Source organism: Cucurbita pepo, chromosome 16 (assembly GCF_057944985.1).
Source record: "Cucurbita pepo subsp. pepo isolate OVF chromosome 16, ASM5794498v1, whole genome shotgun sequence".
Taxonomy (NCBI): Eukaryota; Viridiplantae; Streptophyta; class Magnoliopsida; order Cucurbitales; family Cucurbitaceae; genus Cucurbita; species Cucurbita pepo.
In genome coordinates, this window is record NC_141813.1 from 7,187,205 (window position 1) to 7,203,935 (window position 16,731).

At 38.8% G+C, this 16,731-nt stretch overlaps 1 non-coding gene across 1 annotated transcript; it reads right to left on the bottom strand.

The window, feature by feature from the left end:
• Window positions 1–13,316: 13,316 nt before the first annotated feature.
• TRNAP-AGG (transfer RNA proline (anticodon AGG)) lies at window positions 13,317–13,388 on the bottom strand. Its single transcript has one exon. It is a non-coding gene; the product is annotated as a tRNA-Pro (tRNA).
• Between the last annotated feature and the right edge of the window lie 3,343 nt (window positions 13,389–16,731).

Sequence of the window (16,731 nt, forward strand, 5' to 3'; positions counted from 1 at the left end):
AACTGCCGTGTCTTTCCAGCCTTAGCTAGTTCGACAACAGCTTTGGCCGATGGGTCTTTGTGTAAATGTTCCTTGATGATGTCGCGCATCGATCCATCGATCTTACTTGAATGAATATGGGCTAACATGCACAGGGCCGCATGTTCGCCCTTCCGACTCAGCGCGTCGGCTGCTTGATTACTCTTTCCCGCTTTGTGTTCGAACTTGAAGTTGAATTCAGCCAACGACTCCTGCCACCGAGCTTGTTTTGCTGTTAATTTTTGTTGATCAAAGAAGTGGCAAGTGGCGCTGTTATCCGTCTTCACTACGAACTGCGATCCTAAGAGATACTGTCTCCAGACTCGAAGGCAATGGACTACAGCCAGCATTTCTTTCTCGGAGACAGTGTATCTTCGTTCGGCATCGTTGAGCTTTCAACTTTCGTAAGCGATGGGGTGGCCTTCTTGAATAAGGACCCCACCGAGAGCAAAGTCGGAAGCATCGGTTTCTACTTCAAATGGCTTTGTGACGTCAACCAACCCGAGGACAGGACCCCTCGTCATGGTTGTTTTTAGATTTTCAAAAGCCATTTGACAATCATTCGACCACGACCAAGGGTGGTCTTTCTTCAACAGCTCTGTCAATGGGGCGGCTCGTCGTGAAAACCCTTCGACGAACCGCCTATAGTAGTTGGCTAGTTCTAAGAAGGACCTCAACTCAGATACGGAAGTAGGAACCTTCCATTCTTGGATAGCTTTTATCTTGTCGCTATCCATACTGATTTGTCCACATCTGACGACATGTCCAAGGAAATTGATGCATGTTTGTGCGAAAGCACATTTCTCCTTCTTCACATACAGCTGATTCTGCCGGAGCTTGTCAAACACTAACTTCAAGTGCACTTTGTGTTCCTCGAGGGTTTTGCTGTAAACAACAATGTCGTCGAGGTATACTATGACGAACTGATCCAGGTATTCGTAGAAAACCTGGTTCATCAACGTGCAGAACGTAGCTGGGGCGTTTGTCAAGCCAAAGGGCATTACTAGGAATTCGAAGGCCCCATATCTTGTTACGCACGTCGTCTTGGGCTCGTCCCCTTCGGCAATACGTACATGATAATATCCTGATCGTAAGTCCAACTTCGTGAAGTACTTGGCCCCGTGAAGTTGGTCGAACAAGTCGGATATTATCGGCAGAGGATATTTGAGGCGTACTGTCACCTTGTTTAAGGCTCTATAGTCTATGCACAGACGCAACGTCCCATCCTTCTTCTCCTGGAACAGTACGGGGGCTCCATAAGGGGCCTTTGCCGGGCGAATGAATCCCGCCTTCAGCAACTCGTCTAGTTGTTTCCTCAATTTGGCTAGCTTGGGCGGAGCCATCCGGTATGCGTTCTTTGCTGGTGGCTTAACCCCGGGGAGGAGTTCGATTTCGTGGTCAATGCCTCGACGAGGTGGTAGTGTTTGTGGTAGACTCTCTGGCATTATGTCGGTATAGCTGTCTAGTACTTCCTTGATTTCCTCTGGGACAGTCTCTTCGGTGGTTGCCTCTTCTATCATTGGTATGGCCATGAATGTAGGTTCCTCTCGTGCGAGTCCCCTTTTTAGCTGCATGGCCGAGATCATTCGAAGATTACCTGGTTGCTTGATGCTTGCAGGTATTACTGTGGGGTTCCGGTCGGTGATCACCAAGCATTTTGCCAATGGCAATGGGATGACTTTGTGTTCTAGGAGGAATTCCATCCCAAGTACCACGTCGAAGTCGTCCATGCGAACCACGACAAGGTCTAGTTCTCCAGTCCAATCCCCTATTTTGAAGGGGACTCCTTTGGAAACTCCCACAATAGGCAAGGCCTCGGAATTGACAGCTTTCATTTTCCCCGGGTCTTTTCCTATGGTGAGTCCCAATCTTCTGGCTTCTTGATCGGCAATGAAGTTGTGGGTTGCTCTAGAGTCTATCAGAGTGCTCTTGCTCAGTCGAGAGTTTATTGTGGCATCTACGAACATGAGCCCTTTCTCTATTATCTCCTTCGGTTCGACTTTCCGTTGGAGGGCTGACAAGAATTTGAGTGCGCCCATTCGGGGGTTGTCGTGATCTTCCTTCTTGTCTAGCAAAGTCTCGACCCTTGCTTCATTGCTCTCTTGAATGGACACTTGGAGTGCAGTGAGAGAGGCCCGATGAGGACAGTAGGATACCTTGTGGGGCCCTTTACACAGTATGCATTGCAAAGGCGTCGTCGGGTGGTTCTTTTGGTGGTAAGGCCCTCGAGATGTCCCCGCTTGATTGTTCTGAGGAGGTCTATTCGTCCATCCATTCGATCTGTTGGGGCTTCCATTTCGATGGCCTGGTGGTCTGTATGGTTTGCCCCCATTGTTTGGGGCTGGTGTCGCTCTTCTTTGGGATCCTGCTTCGTTCCCACAGTCCACGAGTCTCTCGGCGCAGGCCATTGCGGCAGCTAGGGTTTGGACCCTATTCTCATGTATCTTTGTTTTGGCCCACGGCTGTAGGCCATTTATAAAGAAGAACACCTTGTCCTTCTCTGTTGTGCCCCTGATATCCAGCATCAGGGTTGAGAACTGTCTGACATAGTCTCGTATGTTTCCAGTGTGTTTCAGGGCTACTATTTTCTCCATTGCTATGTGTCCTGCGTTTTCGGGGAGGAATTGTTCCCTCAGCTCTCTTGAGGTCCTCCCATGAGTCGATGGTGCACAATCCATCCTCGATATCTTGCACCTTCGTACGCCACCACAGTTTGGCGTCGTCTACTAGATACATCGCGGCTACTGTCACCTTCTTGTCGTCAGTACAAGTCGTTGTGGCTTTGAAGTACTGTTCGACGTCAAAGATGAAGTTCTCCAACTCTTTGGCGTCCCGATTCCCTTTGAAGGCTCTAGGGTCTGGGAACCTTAGTTTGTTGGATCCTGCATTAGTTTGTCCAGCCGTGACACCTTCCACGGCTTTCATGGTAACTTCAATTCGAGTGCTCATGGCGGCCATCCTTTCTTGGAGGTCGTCGACTGTTGTTCTGAATTCATCAGCCAATCCATTGAACAAACTCATCATTGTGTTTTGTAGTACGTCGAACTCTTCGCCACGTCCCTCTTTGTGTGCGACAGAGCTATCCGGACTATCAGACGGTTTTGGGCTGCTCGTGGGAGCAACTCTTTCTTCGAGCGAGGTCACTCGAAACAACAGTTCTGCGATTGGCAACCCGTCCAGGCGGTTGCCCATTGCGTCGACTTGGACGACTTTCTCACTCAGTTCGGTCACCCGCGTTTCCAGGAAACGGAGGGTGTCAGGGACTTCTTTGAGGAACAGCATTTCCTCCTCTATTAGCGTAAGCAGGTCGGCTTGTGCTTTGGGTGTCGACTTTGTCGTCGACATGATCTCAGTCTGTATGACGTTACGGAGCTAACAAAGCTCTGATACCACTTGACACAATCGCACTTTCGAAGGCAGCGGACTAGCGATTGTGCGGCACTCACTTTCCAGCGACAAGTGAGTTAAGCCAATTTGTTCTTACGTCGCCTACGGCCAAGCGACGTACGGTCGAGCCTCTAGCCTCGGTTTTAAAAGAAGGTTTTAGAAAACGAGGAGAGAGAGATTTTAGAAAGAGAGATTTTTAGAAAGAGACGTTATATAAGCAAGCAAGAGAAAGATAACAACGGCTTAGCATATATAACCTTGGGTAGGGAGAAGTTGACGACTAGTCATATCCCCCTATAGTACATTCTGGGCCATTTTAGTTCTGGCAGGCCTAGACATGATTTTCTTGAGGTGTCATACGCTCTAGAATTACAAAAGGAAAAACACTAGAATGAAAAGACATGACAAGGGTTTGGCTTGTCATGGGTATGCGGCCATGGGCAACAAGCCCTGGACAGGCATGACCGTGACACTAAGCAAGCAATCTACCATCTAAGCTACATTCCCACAATACTAATATCAGAAAACCCTAAATGTCTCGTCATCAATTCTAGTGAAAATGAAAAAATATCTCCGCTAATTATGTCATAAATAAGGAAAGGTTGAATAAAAGTAAAATATTAATAACAAATAGTTTCTTTTAGAGATGGGGATATCCCTTTGCCTCTCGCATGCTAAATGAGCTCTACCATCTAAGCTAGATCCCCACAATTCTTGCATCATAAAACCCTAAATTTCCTATCATAAGCTACATCCCCACAATTCTTGCATCATAAAAACCCTCAAATAGTGAAAATGAAGAAAATCTAGAGATGCAGGGTATCCATCCCCATACCTCTTGCATGCAAAGCGAGTGCTCTACTATCTAAGCTATATCCCCACAATTCTTATGTTAGAAAGTCCTAAACATCTCGTCATCAGTAATAGTGAAAATGAAAAACTATCCCGGCTCATTATGTCCTAAATAAGAAAAAATTGAAAAGAAATAATATATTTAGTAATCGATTCAATTGGAGATGCAAGGTATTGATCCCCGTACTTTCCACATGGGAAATGAACGCTCTACCATTTGAACTGCATCCCTACGATTCTTACATCAAAAAACCCTAAACGTCCCTTCATCAATAATTGTGAAAATAAAAAAGTATCTCTGCATATTATGTCATAAATAAGGAAATATTGAATAGAAATAAAATATTAATAATAAATTGTTTCTTTTGGAGATGCGAGGTATCGATCCTCGATCCTCTCGTATGCTAAGTCGTTCCTCTCGCATGCTAAGCGAAGCTACATCCCCACAATTCTTGCATCACAAAACCCTAAATTTTCCATCATCAATAATAGTGAAAATGAAGAAATATCGCTACTCAACCTGTCATGAATATGGAAAAATTGAAAAGAAATAATTTTCAATAATATATTTAATAATAGATAGTTTTATTTTGGAGATGCGTGGTATCTATCCCCGTAACTCTCGCATGCAAAGCAAGCGGTCTACCATTTGAGCTACATCCCCACGATTCTTATGTCACAAAATCCTAAACGTCTCGTCATCAATAATAGTGACATGAAAAACTATCCATGCTCATTATGTCATAAATAAGAAAAAATTGAAAAGAAATAATATATTAAGTGATCGATTCATTTGGTGATGCAAGGTATCAACCCCGTACTTTCCACAACAGAAGTGAGCGCTCTACTATCTAAACTACATCCCCACGATTTTTACATCAGAAAACCCTAAACCTCCCGTCATCAATAATTGTAAAAATGAAAAAATATCTACTCTCATTATTTCATAAATAAGGAAAGATGGAATAATATATTTTGTGATAATGAAAAAATATCTCCGCTCATTATTTCATAAGTTTAGTGATCGATTTATTTGGAGATGCAAGGTATCGATCTCCGTACTTTCCACATCGGAAGCGAGCGCTCTACCATCTGAGCTACATCCCCACGATTCTTACATTAAAAAATCCTAAACCTCCCGTCATCAGTAATTGTGAAAATGAAAAATATCTCCGCTCATTATTTCATAAATAAGGAAAGATGTAATAGAAATAAAATATTAATAACATAGTTTACATGTGTCACTTGTGTTATTTTAATGTATTTATTTACTTGGTAAATGTCTTTCATACTACAATCTCTTGAAGGGGCATTTTGAGAATCAAACTTTCATACCACTAGACCAACGTATGTATGAAAATGAAAAAAATACTTATATCAGAAAACCCTAAATGTCTCGTCATCAATTCTAGTGAAAATGAAAAAATATCTCTGCTAATTATGTCATAAATAAGGAAAGGTTGAATAGAAGTAAAATATTAATAACAAATAGTTTCTTTTAGAGATGGGGATATCCCTTTGCCTCTCGCATGCTAAATGAGATTTCCCATCATAAGCTACATCCCCACATTTCTTGCATCATAAAAACCCTCAAATAGTGAAAATGAAGAAAATCTAGAGATGCAGGGTATCCATCCCCATACCTCTCGCATGCAAAGCGAGTCCTCTACCATCTAAGCTATATCCCCACAATTCTTAGGTTAGAAAGTTCTAAACATCTTGTCATCAGTAATAGTGAAAATGAAAAACTATCCCGGCTCATTATGTCCTAAATAAGAAAAAATTGAAAAGAAATAATATATTTAGTAATCGATTCAATTGGAGATGCAAGGTATTGATCCCCGTACTTTCCACATGGGAAATGAACGCTCTACCATTTGAACTGCATCCCTACGATTCTTACATCAAAAAACCCTAAACGTCCCTTCATCAATAATTGTGAAAATAAAAAAGTATCTCTGCATATTATGTCATAAATAAGGAAATATTGAATAGAAATAAAATATTAATAATAAATTGTTTCTTTTGGAGATGCGAGGTATCGATCCTCGATCCTCGATCCTCTCGTATGCTAAGTCGTACCTCTCGCATGCTAAGCGAAGCTACATCCCCACAATTCTTGCATCACAAAACCCTAAATTTTCCATCATCAATAATAGTGAAAATGAAGAAATATCGCTACTCAACCTGTCATGAATATGGAAAAATTGAAAAGAAATAATTTTCAATAATATATTTAATAATAGATAGTTTTATTTTGGAGATGCGTGGTATCTATACCCCGTAACTCTCGCATGCAAAGCAAGCGGTCTACAATTTGAGCTACATCCCCACGATTCTTATGTCACAAAATCCTAAACGTCTCGTCATCAATAATAGTGACATGAAAAACTTTCCATGCTCATTATGTCATAAATAAGAAAAAATTGAAAAGAAATAATATATTAAGTGATCGATTCATTTGGAGATGCAAGGTATCAATCCCGTACTTTCCACAACAGAAGTGAGCGCTCTACTATCTGAACTACATCCCCACGATTCTTACATAAGAAAACCCTAAACCTCCCGTCATCAATAATTGTAAAAATGAAAAAATATCTACTCTCATTATTTCATAAATAAGGAAAGATGGAATAATATATTTAGTGATAATGAAAAAATATCTCCACTCATTATTTCATAAGTTTAGTGATTGATTCATTTGGAGATGCAAGGTATCGATCTCCGTACTTTCCACATCGGAAGCGAGCGCTCTACCATCTGAGCTACATCCCCACGATTCTTACATTAAAAAATCCTAAACCTCCCGTCATCAGTAATTGTGAAAATGAAAAATATCTCCGCTCATTATTTCATAAATAAGGAAAGATGTAATAGAAATAAAATATTAATAACATAGTTTACATGTGTCACTTGTGTTATTTTAATGTATTCATTTACTTGGTAAATGTCTTTCATACTACAATCTCTTGAAGGGGCATTTTGAGAATCAAACTTTCATACCACGAGTCCAACCACTTGAAACGTAACGTATGTATGAAGCCTTAGGCCTAGGTATTAAGGTCGTATTGAAACGTAACGTATGTATGAAGCCTTAGGCCTAGGTATTAAGGTCGTATTGCAGGGAACACTTGAAGTCCTTGGATGTAGAATTTGTCTTGGAGAATAAAGCCTTGGGATGGGATGTTAACAAAGACTATGAGTATTAAGAGCATGATGGTAAGTATAAAATGTCGAATATGAAGTTAGGTTGATTTCGAATATGAAATCCTTAGATAAGAAAAGACTTAGACATAGGGGCATTTCAAGAACTGAACTCAAAACCTCTTGCAACCCAAGTGAGAATCATACCACGAAACCAAATGCCTTTTCTTGAACACCCAATATTTTTAGCTTCTACTCAAATATATTTTTCTCTTAGTAGTTGGAGGGCTATAAAACGAAAAGTTGAATTGTTATAATATACGAGAGTTATCAAATAAACCAACAACCCAACAAAAGAAACAAACTAATCAATTTTGGTTGGATTGATTCGGTTCAGTTAATCAGTTTGTTTAATTTAATTTTTCTATTTTGCCTCGTATGACAAGAAAATAAAGTTGTATTGAATGCACCTTAGTTTCATTTATGACAAACTCATATGAAACATAATTGCATTAATAGTACTCAGAGTTGGAGTCTATAAGCATTTCATGAACTTAAGTGCAATTCATGCTTCATTAAAGATGAGATAAACTTTAGTTAGGTAAGGGGAACTTTAAATTACTTCATGTGGAGTTTCAATTACTATATGCTAGTTACAATCTTTAGGATTGACTAATTGGACACGAATTCATGGATTTACGGAAATTTTTGTGTAATTATCAACTACAACTTATGTTTTCAAATTTTTAGGACATATTTAGGTAGTTGTTTTTATGAGTCGTAAACTTGTTTCTTTGCATAATATGGATTTAGTTGAACTATTATTATCGATAAGATGGAGAAAGAAATTGTCTTTGAATTGACTAATAGACCTAGGTTCATCGTTGTTGTCTTTTAACTTGTGATTTTGCAAAAAGCTTAACTAATATGAACTGTCATGTCACAAGAACTTTAAGGTAAATCAAGAATATACCCTACACATCATCCAAGATGGCAATAAAATGGAGTTAAATTGAATGCACTTTAGTTTCATGTTCGGCGTGTTCAAGATAAAACATAATTGTATTAATGATATTGAGCATGGAGTCTATAAGAATTTAATGATCTTAAGAGAAATTCCTGTTTTGTTAGAGGATACCAACTTTATATATGATACTAGGAGTTCAAGAATCTGGATTTAAATCTGGTTATACCTAATTTATACCTAATTATTTCTTTTTACGACTAATTATAAATTAAGAGAAAAATATTTTTGTAAAGATAGATTTATCTCTAAAGCTTTCGTGATGAAACCATGTTTAGACTAGCAGTTTAAAGTCAGGAGTCTAACCCTATTTTGTAGTATATGATATATTGTAACACTTGTATGAATTTATTGTATGTTTTGATTTTCGTGGTAGTTATAAAATGTCCTTGGACGTTAAAGAGTGAACGTTAACTATATAAGACAATACTGGATAAACGTTATAGTGTCTAGATATGGTGAGGAGGAAAACAGTGGTCATGAGATATCTTACTAGCCTTAGGAAAACAGAGAGTTATCGTTGCACAGTGCGAGACCTCTAATCCATGAAATTTTGGTACTAGAAATGAAGAAACTGGAGATGGTCCCTAAACGTCTGTATGGACCATTTCCAATCGCACTTTCTTTGGTTCCCTTGCAGCGTCAACAAGATTAACCCTACGGCGTGACAATCCTTGAGCTTCCACTCCTCCGTGGTCATGGTATCCAGCTTCACCCCCAAAATGGGTTCCTGAATATCTTTCTCGTATAGATAATCTTCAATCTGCATCTTCTAGAAACTGATATCGAATCCATCAAACTTTTGAATTCCAGTCTTTGAACTTTCCATCTTCACAGATCGTGGTGAATCTCTCCTCGCTCTGATACCAGTTATTAGAATAACACAAAAACGTACACACTTGATCTAAATGAACACAAAGAACATGATAGAGAAAATGTAAGAAGAAATATTGACTAATGGTTTTGTATTAATGACTTCAGGTATGCAAAGAGAGGATATGGAGAATGAGAAATGTACATTTAGGAAGCACTGACGAATGGGTATACATATGATTTCAGTTTATTATATATAGGTTCAGTATATGTAACCGCCTACTATATATAATTATTTAGTATATATATCTCTATCAGATTTTTACTATAAATAGTCAGCCTTCATATCCAACATTCTAGAGCCAAAATAGCGAGGGATTGACATCCTGCTACAACACAAAGTCATTTACATGCCCGTAGCAAAATGCATAGTAGTAACGGAGTCTAACCCAACGATCATTCAGACAAACATCCATCAACCAAGAGGGGTAAAAATGATGACGATAGTACAGTTGAGAAAGAATCTTAGCCATGATGAATCTACACTTGCTGCCATTGTTGTATTTGAAAAGGGGGAGCTCAAGTGTGCCAACTTCAACAAAAACTTTTTTGCCACTACATGAATACCATGACCCAAAACAAGAAGGTCAGATATTGGGTTTAACCCAACCAAGAGAGATAAATCACCAGATTAGTTTTATGTCGCCTACCACAAATAGATGTCATGCGGCTCAGCCTGAGCTAGTTGAATTCTACAAATAGCAAAATGGCATGTTCACACTCGGGTTTATTTGACCTCCAAAGGCTCTTGTCACTGATCACTCAAATGCTTGGCAAATACACCAAGCCAACACCTCTACTGAAGAAGGGAGAGAAAAACAAACCACTAAAGCAACACATGTTCAAGCAAAAATACCATCCAGACGGATGAAGAGAAGGGTCGACCACGATAATTTCAAAGCAAATAGAGAGTTATGATAAGTTAAGGTCAGATCAACTTTGAGTTCAAAGCAACAAGAACCAAAGACTGGTGCGAAAAATCTATGGACTAGTCGAAGTTATCCACAAGATTAGGAAGACATCATATAGGATCCAATTGCTCCTATGGATACAGACTAACCCTGTTGTCCACGTAAGTAACTTGAAATGTTATTATTCCGACCAAGAAAACATCAAGTAAAAGCAGGTGGTATGACGTCATGCAAAGAAGAAATTGTTTCAAGCGAAGAAAGTAAGAAAGACACCAACAGAGAAGACTTGAAGAGTTAACAAACCGTGAAGTGATTTTCAATAGCTCCTAGTAGGTTGGAAAGACTCCACAATACTTAGATCAGCTAGAAGCGCGTCGCGAAACCTAAAGTCAGCCTCATCCTACAATGTTGAGTTTATGAAGAGTCGGTTGATAGAGATATTGACAAATTGTGTAAATGCAGATGTCGCAGTCATGATTGGCCGAGGCATATATCCTGTGGCTACATGTTAGATGTCTCAACTATTCCTATAAACGATTTGTGGTTCATGGTGGCATGCTCATTCCAAACACGTTTTACTTGCTTTCATCTTAGATAGGCCTTTACTATTATTGTTGTGCCAATACGGAGTGTATGATTAGTCCTCAAAATCATATCTACACCCATGAGGACTAAAATGTCCCAAAATGTACTATAGGAGAACGTGACAAGTTGTTGTTTCTTCAATTTAGCTTATAACATTGCTTTATTTGAAATTATTTTTAATGTATTTCCTCGCTCACGTTTTCTAAAATATTTCTTCTAAATGTGATTCAAGCATCCACTGCTATTGTTCGTTCAGTCGAAATTTTGCATGGTTGACTTGTTCATTGGATTAGAACAAATGTCACATAATCATTGTCTCACTACTGCAAGAGTGCGATTGTGACACTTGTCTTCCGTTCAGTTGTGGGCCGCATCTTCTGACTAGTTACGTGAGTTTGGCCTGAAGCATGCGTGTAGGTTGAAAAAGAAATGGTTGGATGCGGAGTGCGAATAAGGGTTGGGCCACGGAAGGTTTTTTTTTTTTTACCACATATGGACTTTGGGGTAGTGAGTCTTAAATTTGGGTTCGTTTGAAAATTTTTGGTTCGTTTTTTAGTTCAAACGAACCCAAATTAAACCTACTAGTTCCTTCTTCCTTGCACGACTCACTCCTATTCTCTATTCTGCCTCTTCTTGCTCTGTGAAACTTCTTTAAAGGCTAATTTTTATCGATTATTTGGGAGCATCTTCCTTAAAAGGATTGTGACCACAGATGACCTATGTAGAAAATTTGTACCCCCTTTCCTAAAACCTTTAGCGGACAACATACCCAAAATAGATGCGCTGACTAGATTGCTCACCCCCCCCCCCCCGGAGCATATGGATCCACCCAATCGATGAACACTCAAACCAAACTCGCCCATCCTTTTTGGCACAGGGACGCAAGAACCAATCCGAGTAATCTACAGTGGGGAGACCCCTTAAAGCAACAAGCGAGAATGGCTAGGTTGATAGTAGGGTTAAAGAAAAGGCGAGTATGAAAAGACGTATCGCGTAACTATCCCTGTCAGCAGCTTCATTCTTTCTTGATTTATGAACCGACTTTATGAAAAAAATCAGTCTTTCGGCTGAAAGTGTGACTTTTGGGTATGGATAAGCAGGACCTCTTGGTTCGGGAGAAATGGAGATCTTTTTTTTTTTTTTTTCAGTGTGCGCGGTTCGCGTGCCTTCCTGACCACGGATAGGCTATGGGGCTTTGCACTTCGGCCCCTGAGAATACCACATCAAGGTGAAAGGATTCGAACCTATGGCTCTCTGAAACTTCTTCATCGGTTATTTGGGCGCATCTTTCTTAAAAGGATTGTGACGACAGATGACCTATGTGACGATAACTGACAACATGTCTGCCTTCCTGACCACGGATAGACTACGGGGCTTTGCACTTCGGCCCCTGAGAATAACACATCAAGGTGACAGGATTCGAACCTATGGCTCTCTGAAACTTCTTCATCGGTTATTTGGGCGCATCTTTTTTAAAAGGATTGTGACGACAGATGACCTATGTGACGACAGCTGACAACATGTCTGCCTTCCTAACCACGGATAGACTACGGGGCTTTGCACTTCGACCCCTGAGAATAACACATCAAGGTGACAGGATTCGAACCTATGGCTCTCTGAAACTTCTTCATCGGTTATTTGGGCGCATCTTTCTTAAAAGGATTGTGACGACAGCTGACAACATGTATGCCTTCCTGACCACGGATAGACTACGGGGCTTTGCGGGCGCATCTTTCTTAAAAGGATTGTGACGACAGCTGACAACATGTATGCCTTCCTGACCACAGATAGACTACGGGGCTTTGCACTTCGGCCCTTGAGAATAACACATCAAGGTGACAGGATTCAAACCTATGGCTCTCTGAAACTTCTTCATCGATTATTTCGGCGCATCTTCCTTAAAAGGATTGTGACAACAGATGACCTATTTGACTGAAAGTCCGGCTCGAGACGATCTTTATTCTTCGAAGAATATGTTTCATTCTCTATTCTCATCTTCTTGGTTCATCAATGTTTAAAAACCACATTTTAAATCATATTATCTTGTATAATTCATTTTGATATAATATTATCTTGCATAATCATACCACTTAGACAAAATGCCTTTGTAGTAGATCTATAATTCTTAGTTGCTAGTCTAAATATTATATATTTTCCGTGCCTCAATATATGAAATTTATATAAGTTGAAGTTGTGCATTGCCACATTGATAACTAAACTATTTTGTTTTTTTTTTCTTTCAAAATTGTCATTTTTATCTTTTTTGGAGGGGCAGTCTGAGAATCGAACTCGAGACCTCTTGCACCGAAAGCAAGAATCATACCACTAGACCAAATGCCCTTATTATGGACTATATATTAAGTTGTTTATGGAGTGTATCATTATTATTTCATTTATTTTCTTTGTTAATGAAATCCATGAGCAATTATTATTATAGACATATACCGTGGAGTACATAAGTAAATGATATTAAAAAAGAGCATTATCTTTCTCTAAGGCTCATCTTTTGAGAAATGAACATAGGGGCATTCCGATAATTGAACTCGGGACCTCTCGCACCCTAAGCGAGAATCATACCACTAGACCAAATGCCCTTTCTAAAAAAAAAGTGCAACATTTTTAATTCCTACTCAATATATTTTTTTCTCTCAAGTTTGAAATCTATTTTCTTGAGCGGTTGTTGGACTATAAAACAAAAAGTTGATGGTTTAGTATTTTACTTGTAAGGAAGGCATGTAATATTGAATTGTTCTAATATGCAAGTGTTATCGAATAAACTACAACCCAACAAATGAATCAAACTAATCAGTTTGGGTTGGGTTGGATTTATTCGGCTCAGTTCGTCAGTTTGTTTGATTTAATTCTTCTATTTTGCTTCGTACTAAGAGTTGGAGTCTACAAACATTTCATGAACTTAAGTGCAACTCATGCTTCATTAAAGACGAGATAAACTTTAGTTAAGTAACTGGAACTTTAAATTACTTCATGTGGAGCTTCAATTACTCTATGTTAACTACTATCTTTAGGATTTACTAATTGGACACGAGTTCTTGGATTTAGGGGATTGTTTTTTGTAATTTTCAACTACAACTTATGTTTTCAAATTTTTAGTTCATAATTTAGGTAGTGGTTGTATATTATGGACGAACACTAGAGTTTCTATCCCGTTTACCACAACTACTCTAGTTTTTGTTTGAAGGCTATAATTGTCATCTATGTTGTATGGCAATAAAATTTGTTTAGATGAAATTTTAGTTAAAGTTGAATATTTTACTTCTTGCGAGTAAAAAATTTGTTTCTTAGCATAATATGAATTTAGTTGCAGAGTTATTAGGAATAAGATGGAGAAAGAAATTTTCTTTAAAATAATAGACAGACCCAAGTTCATCTTTGTTGTTGTCTAATTGTGATTTTGCAAAAAGCTTAACTAATATGAAATATCAAGGTAAATCAAGAATATATCCTACACGTCATTCAAGATGACAATAAAATTGAGTTAAATTAAACGCAGTTTTAGTTTCATGTCTAGCATAATTGTATTAATGATATTAAAGAGAACTTCGTGTTTTATTAGAAGAGACCAACTTCCTTTAAGGTACTAGGAGTTTAAACTACTTCCATTGTAATTTCAATCACTCCACAATGATTGCAAATTTAGGGTTGGCTAATTGGACATCAATTATCAACTTTAGGTTATAATTTAGGTAGTAGCCATTATAATATTAATGAGCATAAGAGTTACAATTCCTTCCTGGACCATATGTGTTATAGTTAAATGAATATATATATATATTATGTATGTCGAGGTTTGGGTAAAGCACAAAGTAGTAAGGAGCACCATTGTCAACTCTAGAGCCACCCACAACTCATGATGGAGACCGATACAAAATATTTTAACATCCTTTGGCATCAAGATACAGGAAAGATGAACGCCGTCAAATTGGAAGCTTTACCTGTCTTAGGAGTTAGAATGAGAACTCTAATCAAGTTGGAGCCTTGGACTAGGCAAATTGTTTAGTGATAGTTGAAATGGATGACTTCGACATGTCAGGAATGAACGTCCTGCTAAAACACAAAGTCATTTACATGCCCCTAGCAAAATGTCTAGTAGTAATGGAGTCTAACCCGATATCATTCAGAAAAACATCCATCAACCAAGAGGGTTGAAAATGATGTCGATACAACAGTTGAGAAAGAATCATAGCCATGATGAATCTACGCTTGCTGCTACTGTTGTAATTGAAAAGGGGAGCTCGAGTGAGCCAACCTCAATAGAAACCTTGTTGCCACAACATGAACACCACGACGCAAAACAAGGTCAGATAATGGATTTATCCCCACCAGAAGAGACAAAAACAAGGTCAGATACTGAAGAAGGGAGACAGAAACAAACCACTGAAGCAACACATGTTCACATAGAAATATCATCTAGACGGATGAAGAGAAGGGTCAGTCGGAAGCGTCAACCACAATAATTTCAAGAAAAATAAAGAGTTCATATAAGTTAAGTTCAGATAAACTTCGAGTTCAAAGCAACAAAAACCAAAAACTGGTGTGAAAATACTAAGGACTAGTTAAAGTTATCCATAAGATTATGAAGACATCATATAGAATCCAATTGCTCTTATGGATGCGGACTAACCTTGTTGTCCTCGTCAGTAACTTGAAACGTTATTATTTCGACCAAAAAGACATCAAGCAGAAGCAGGTGGTATGACGTCATACAAATAAGAAAAAAGTTTCAAGCGAAGAAAGTAGGAAAGACACGAACAGAGAAGACATGAAGACTCAACAAACCAAGAAGTGATTTTCAACAGCACCTAGTAGGTTGGAAGAGACTCCTCATTATGAGATCAGCTGGAAGCGCATCGAGAGACCCAAAGTCACCCTCATCCAATAAATTGTGTGGGGGCAGATGTCACAGTCATGATTGCCCAAGGCGTGTTGCCTGTGGTTGCATGTTGCATGTCTCAGCCATTCTTGTAAACGATTTGTTGTCCAAGGCGGTTATTTGGGCAATGCTATTGTTTGCCGATTATTTGGGCGACATGCCTTGAGCAATCATGACCGTCACAATTGGCTAAGACATTTGTTGTCCATATGTTATTATTGTCCAAGAGACTCCTCATTATGAGGTCATGATTGGCTAAGACATTTAAAGAAGTTTTACCTAGGGCAACTTCTATCACAATCCTCTTCTCGCTCTCTGAAACTTCTTTAAATGTTATCGTTCACTGGTTATTTGGCCGCATCTTCCTTAAAAGGGTCGGACGATAGATGACCTAGGTAAAACTTCTATTGGGAGATCAGTGCAATAGAGAATCTGTGTCCCTTTCCTGAAACCTTCAGCGGACAACATAACAAAGAGTTCCTAGAAAAAATATCATAGAACAATTTGTGTAATGCCTTTGAAGTTAGGCTCAAGGCTCTATCTTATCTCCCAAGAATATGGTTCATTCTCTATTCACATAGAAATTCTGCAATAGAAAGTGGTACCCTCATCTTCTTTTACAAAACTTTCTCAAGTCCTCATGGAATGATTTGAAAGTGGTAGCCTCATCTTCTTTTATAAGACTACCTCGGCCTTCATGGAATGATTATGCTATGTTGATTCTTAGAGAAGGGAGTAGGAGTAAGAGTAGATGAATGTTTATGGTCCAAGTCCTGAAAAAGTAAGTCTTTATGTGAAGAAAGGAGAGGAATCCTCATAGTTTCCAAGATTTGAAGAGAATCATACATACACAAATTTCCATTGTGTGTTTATTCTTGATGTTTGCTCTCTTCAATTAACATGTAATAAAGACACTTGTAAATTATAATTAAATATAGCTTCCTTTTTTTTTTCTTTCCAAATATCCATCTATTTTGAGAATCAAACTCGAGACCTCTCGCACCCGAAGCGAGAATCATACCACTAGACCAAATGCTTTGTAGTGG